The sequence below is a fragment of the Caloenas nicobarica genome, chromosome 1 (genome assembly GCF_036013445.1).
Source record: "Caloenas nicobarica isolate bCalNic1 chromosome 1, bCalNic1.hap1, whole genome shotgun sequence".
Taxonomy (NCBI): domain Eukaryota; kingdom Metazoa; phylum Chordata; class Aves; order Columbiformes; family Columbidae; genus Caloenas; species Caloenas nicobarica.
Window position 1 is genome coordinate 39,072,436 of NC_088245.1, and position 6,676 is coordinate 39,079,111.

The window sequence follows — 6,676 nt, forward strand, 5'->3', positions numbered from 1 at the left end:
AAGAAAAATGTAAATACCTTCCTCTACATTTTAAACTATGAATGACATGGCCAAAATGGAAGGCAGCAAGTATTTTTCTTTACCTACCTTAAAAAACTGTCAAAAGTCTATTTACTTCATCAACCAACTAGTTCCAATTGCTTAGCCAGGAACTTTCTCATCCAGTTCATTGGTTTGACTTCAGATTTACATTCAGAATTTGTTGCCAACTTCTTACATTGAAGCATCTTACATTTGTTCAAATATCCCTAAGTCCTAAAATAGACTATCAATTTGAGAAACACTATCAATTAAAATTAATTTGTACTCACACTTTTCTCAAAATAATTGATTTTACCAATTCAGAGCACAGCAAGACTGGAATCTCTTGCACTAAATGGCAAGTAGACCTACAATGTAACAGTCCCTGCCAAAAAGAGCTTACTGACTAAAAATTTACCTACAAGCTGACAGAACAGTTGTTTTAAGTCACATTTGGAGAAAAAGGCAGAAGCAACAGAAATTACATTTTAAATTGAAATTTTGCTGTAGGTTCAATTCGGTATTTCCATTTTTTTCCTTGGGTATTTAAATCAACTCTAAGTACATCAGTAAAACTAGCTGGATTGAGTGTTGGCCACAACTGACTTTAACCATAGCCAAATCTACACCACCTCCAAGGCTGATTAAAAGGGCCCAAATTCAAGTGAACTGGTGAAGTCTTGACCTTAAAATGAAAACACAGACGAATGTATTCAATAAAAAGGGAAGTAAACTATTACAAGAGCATGCTTGAAATCTTAGATTTTAAACAGGAAGCTGCCCAACAGAAAAAAAAAAAAAATCTGGCTGTCAGGACACAGGACTGTCAAAGTTGAGTTGTAAAATTTCTCTAAACCTCTTTTCTTACAAGTTTGAATGCCTACTTTGCTTTCATTCAAATCAGAACTCCAGTTCTGTGTTGAGGCATATATCACAATGGATTTCCTGCCGAGACTCATTAAAATGGTAGTTCTTGATCAATAGAAGTATTCATCAGTTAAGAAGACCTCACAATACAGATTTCCAAGTTAAGTTTCCCTCGACATATATTAATTATTAGCTTGAGTTTACTGAAATCACTCATCCATGTGGTTTTATTTACTACTCTCAGTAGAGTCAGCATTAGGAGAAAGTTAAACTTCTAGTCATGAAGACAAGTAGAATCCAAACTCGATGTACAAAACTCTATAGGCATAAATTTCATTAAGGGGTCATGGAGTCAAACCACAGTATGCAGAGTTATATTTCATTATAACTCTGTGCATCCAACAGCAATACAATTGTAATACTTCTATAAGAAATAATTTGCAGTAGACAAGTATGCTAGATCAATTTTACAGTTTCCACTTTGCCATGTTTAAAAAGGATGACTTAGCAGTACTACCTCCCACATATTGTACAATGAAACCCACCTCAGTTCCATCACTGAAAAACTGTAGACACTACTATTTCTTTAGATTTTTTAGGATTCTCAGAAAGGCAATATATTGTGCTGAACGGTAACAGGCCAAAGGGCCATTAACCAAAAGCAGGGACTCGTCCATTATGCTGAATATGACTGGGACTGAATGAGGTCAGAAGATGTTAAACCACTACAGTAGCTCAGGACTGCAAAACAAATCAGCGTTGAGATTATTACTTCAAGCACTCAGAACAAGTTCCCACAGCTGCTAAAGAAAAAAGTGAAGTGGATAAACCATAATTAAGATGAACTTGTAAACTGATGCATTTCATTTAGTTGGACAACACCCATTTGCATTAGCTTCCAGGGCAGAAGTTGCATTTGTGTTTTTGTCTCCTCATACTCTATTTAAATCAGGTTGTTAGTTTCCATCTCTTTTCACACTAGGAAACTCAATTAGAACCATGGTGTACTTAAAGTGAAAATAAATTTAAGGTACAAGGTCACCAAGCTACCATTAAGCCAGAGCAATTGCCAGCAAAAACAATGTCGCTGTAGGCAATCCCATGCTGTTATAGTTTTCTTCCAACCCACAGAAGACAACGTCAGGCACACAATTTCTCTACTTAACATGCAAAGAGCTGTGCCTCAATTATAAACCAAGAAAACAAAGACTAATAAGATATTTATACAAGAAATCAAAGATAAAAATGGATGTTAGAGGGCACCAAGTGCATTATGGAGTCAAACAAACAAAACCGTATTAAATCAAACACTCAAGATTAAAGATTTGGACACCTTTTAGTAGACATGCACACTAACTCCAGGCCTCTAAAATACAGTCATCAGTTAGCTTCAGCACATTACCTGATCACCTGAAGCTAGTGGGCAAGAAAGCAAATGTAGTACACAGGGGTGGGAGACAAGACAACCTTAACTTTGACTTCCCCTTTCAGTAAACCTTGCGTTAACCAGATGGCTTCCTGTACCTCCAGTGGGTCCACTTATAATCTCACACCAATTCATGTGATGCAAGTCTGGGCAAGACATAGGCCTAGGGATGGGGGTAGAAGCAGAAGATTCAGCAGAATCAGCTCAGAAATCACAACACCTATGACGTATCCCATCCCATCTGTTCAGTATCCTGGAGATTAATACCCCAAAATTCAGGTTTTGTTCTATAGACAGACTACTTTTAATCTCCCAATACAACTGAAGTACATTATCCTGTAGTCAGTAGCCACGCCAATATACACACATTCCCTTGTACCTGCGTGTGAACAGTCTGACAGGGACTAACCTGTGAATTATTAGTTATTATAAATATTTAGTACACTATAAGACTTGCCAAGATAATAACCATTAGAGTTTTCAAGATACTTTGTTGCAGTGGTAAATATAAGTCTCAGCATTTGGAGTAGAAATATTTGCAGTGCCAAGTAGTGTTGCAAAGAGATTTAACCACCTGTGGCATCTGACTCCACCAGACAGTTTTCAATTCAAACACGAGTATTAGAGCTACCATCCGTTACATGGTTTGAACACTCTCCAACATTTTTCATAATACCCAAATAATGTGCTGGACAACACAGAATATTTCAGCCTCTTAAGTGAGAAATTCTTCTAACCTCTTTCCTATAACTTTAATGGACAAGTAAATTTATTCTTTTAATATTATCATTATTAGTCATTCATTACTGATTCACTTAAAAGCTCATGGTGTGGCTCTCCCAACATATTTGTCTTCTTAAAACATTCTGAAGCATATCGAAATCCACTTAGAACAAATTAAAAAAAAAAGCTTAATTCTTTCTTTTTCTCTTCAGATGAAAATATCACCGTGGCAATTTTTTTCTTACAAGAGTAACCTGCAAGAAAAAAAATAATCCCTGAACCACGGTAGGTATATCCTAACAATCTACGCAAAGTCCAATAAAAGGCTTTCAGTTTCTATATCCATTTTTCTAGGACAGACAGAACCTGACTCTTTAGTCTTCCTCTTTATACAGAAACAGCCACATGCTACCCACGCAGAGCAATTGTTGAGGTCAAAGCTTCTTCTCCACAGAACTTCCAAAATCAGATCTCGTCTATACAACTCAAGTATCCAAGAGATGATACCGTATTACAAAAAGAACCACATTTTCCACCAGCTTGCTGCTGGTCACGCTCACTTTGAGGTTCCAGGTCAGTAAATACAAGAAGTTCAGACACCAGGTTCTATCCACTACTAGTAATTTTGCAGCTCCTTTACAATTACTGAAAATTTTGCCTGTCCACCTCCAGAAAGACAGTGCACACACTATGAGTAAATGCAACAAACAAAGCCATCAAGGAGAACAGGTAAATTTAAACAGTTCCACCTGACATGGAGCTTCACAGAACTGTTGGGTGACTTCACTGCAGTTATTTTTACAAGGTCAGATTAGCAGCACAATCTTGTGTTTATACAGTTTTGGCAATTGTGATTAACAACTTCAAAACTCTTTTATGCTAAAGGCAGCTCCACTTACATTTATCAACTGCTTCCCCCTCATTACAACTTCCTAGTTAACAAAAATATTTGCTTATCTCATTTAAACTTTGGGAGAGAGTGCTACAGTCGCAGACAGTGCACCTATAAGTCAATGCGTATCTGCACCATGATTTGCTATTTTTACTGGAATGCCACGGATAAGTGAACTTAGTCACATTGTTACCTGGTGACTAATTTCAAAAGCATCTTTACACAAGCAGTAACTGATTAGAGCGCTGTTACTTTGGAGTTAAAACTTTACCGTATCTAGACTTACAGACAGAAGACGTATATGAGCTAAGGATGTGCCATTTAATCTTTCAAGCCATAGTTCAACAGCCTCCAGGAAAATTAAGTTATATTTCTTTACAGCGTAGGGCACAGGAATCACAGTCGGCAGGTCAAAGTCCATCTACTACAATATCTCTTCAAGTTTGAAGCACAAATTTCTTATGCAGTACATGAGAGGTTACCCTGTTTAGGACAGACCTGCTCACTAAGAAAAAAGCTTAGGTTCTCAGTCCACTCTGATGGAGTGCAGCTCAGGGCATCATGACATAGTATATAGAAGAAATATCTATGGAAAAAGAAGAAGAGCACAACAGTGTTTTGAGAGAGAGAAAAAAAAGGAAGACGGAACGGAACTGTAAGGAGGAAAAAAAAAAAAGAAATTTAACAGCCACTGCATGAAGAGCTTCCCAACCAACTTCTGAAAAATTCCAGTTTATTACCAGAAGCATAATATTGCTTTAAAACTCATTTTGCCTTGAGTTTAGGCAAATTAGGAGCAATCCTTATTAAACCCACTGGGTACACGCCACCCTCGGGGGCTATGAAACTTGTTACTTTCCACACCTACTGCAGACAGGTTGGTAACGATATCACTAAAAGCCAGAGAACTTTTCCTACTCAGTTGGAGGTGATGCCTGAAAGCACAAGCTATCTGCAAGAGTTTTTCAGTGCAAGCTTCATCTTGCCCTGTCACTCCCTCCTCCCTCTCTCCTGGCTTCACCGTACAGACCAAACCGAACGAGGAAGTCGAGATCTGCGAGCGGAAGCCAAGCCCATCGCAATGTCTGCAGGAGGATTGTCAGCCTGTGACTCAGGCTGCAGCCCTGACAGCTGCCAAACGGTCCCATTTTCCCCTACCCGTTACTTCCAAAGGACGGACACTTAAACGCGAAGGGGGAAGGGGTGGGGAGACGAACGAGAGGGAAGGGAGAGAGGCCGGTCCGGTGTGAAAAAGAGCGCGAATAACGCCTCCTCACCTCCGAGCAGGCCAGTTAGCAGGGCGGGGATGGAGCAGAGGCAACTCCCTGGGCATAACGCACCCGTACGGCGGCACGCACGGCCCCAGGGAGCGGAGTGGGAGGGCGAGGGGCACGGGGAGCACCTCAGGTACGCCAGGTCGGCGCCCGGCCGGGCTGCCTCCCGCCCGGCTCCGCGGGGAAAGCGGAGCGGCGCAGTGGGAGAGCGGCACCCTTTCCCCCCAGCCGGACAAAGAGGCGCGAAACCCGCCAGGGGAGAAGCGTGGCGCCAGAAGGGGACAAACCAGGGCCACCCGCGCCCACCGCCCCACCCGACCGGCTTCACCTGAGCCCGGCTACGGCGGAGGGAAGGAGGGAAACGCCGCGGCGGCGGCTGCGCTCCTCGAGGCGAGAGAGTGGCGTCCTCACGCTGCCGGCTCCTCCCGCAGGCACCGCCAACCGCCTCGCGCTCACCGGCACTGCGAGGCGCCCGGCCGGGAGGAGCCGCCGCGGCCCAGCAACGCCGTCGGCCCGCCCCCACCCCCCCCCGCCGCACTGCCAGCCAATGGCTGAGCCGGCCGCGGAGAGCTGACGGCCGCCGCCGCCAATAGGAGCCGGCCGCAGGGCGGAGGCGAGCCGTTGAGGAAGCGGTGAGCCGTTGAGGAAGGGGGCGGTTAGCAACGCACGGGCGCGCGCGGAGCCCTGCCCCTCAGCAGCCCAGCCCAGCCCAGCCCAGCTCCGCGGCCGCCGGGGCGCGGCGCAGCGCAGGCCGGCAGCGCTGGCCGCCGAGGGGCTCGGGAGGGGCGGGCGGCGCGCCCCGGCCTCCCCCCGCCGGCCATGGGGCCTGGCCGAACTCCCCGCTCCCCTCCCCCAGCCTCGAGCCGTGCCAGGCTGCTCCCACAACCCCCCGCGCCAGGCCGTGCCAGGCCAGCCCCACAATGCCCCGCGCCGGGCGGGCACCGCGGGCTGGCGTCAGCTTCTGCCCGTCCGGAAGCGCTGCCTCGCTGGCACTCCGGAGCGCCGCGGGTCTGCCGGCCCCAGCGTGCCCCCAGGGCCGGGGGAAGGGAACTCCGGGTCAGCCCCCGGGGGCAGGGCGGTGGGCTGCAGCCCCGGTGTCCCGGGGCCGTGCTAGAAGCCTTCGGAAATGGGGAGGCAGGGGAGAATCCCCGCCCGGTCAGGAAGCACTCATCCGACCGCGTGGTCTTGTAGCGCAAAATAACCGCGGTAGGAAGATGCAAGTCAAAAATTTGGTTTCATCCCATAAGCGGAAAGAACTGAGGCAAGGAGCAGCATCTGCATAAGCAGCCTGTGATGCTGTGGAGGTGCTTGGATAGACGGAGTTAAAAACCGCTCGAAATGGATTTAGAAAGGCATGCCAGTAACAGGAGAGGTGTGAGAAGAGAGAGGTGATGTAATTCTGCCTCTTTGCATTTAGTACGGCACTCTTCAAGGTTGAACTTCAAGCTGAGTACAGGGTAAAAAGTAGGAAGC

General features: G+C 45.6%; 1 protein-coding gene across 1 annotated transcript in view; it reads right to left on the reverse strand.

The window, feature by feature from the left end:
* MYH9 (myosin heavy chain 9) overlaps positions 1–5,753 on the reverse strand; it is a 71,030-nt gene extending 65,277 nt beyond the window's left edge. The window contains exon 1 of the mRNA XM_065651988.1: positions 5,532–5,753. The gene's annotated coding sequence lies outside the window, so the exon portion shown is untranslated. The remainder of the gene's footprint in view (positions 1–5,531) is intronic.
* Positions 5,754–6,676: the final 923 nt, after the last annotated feature.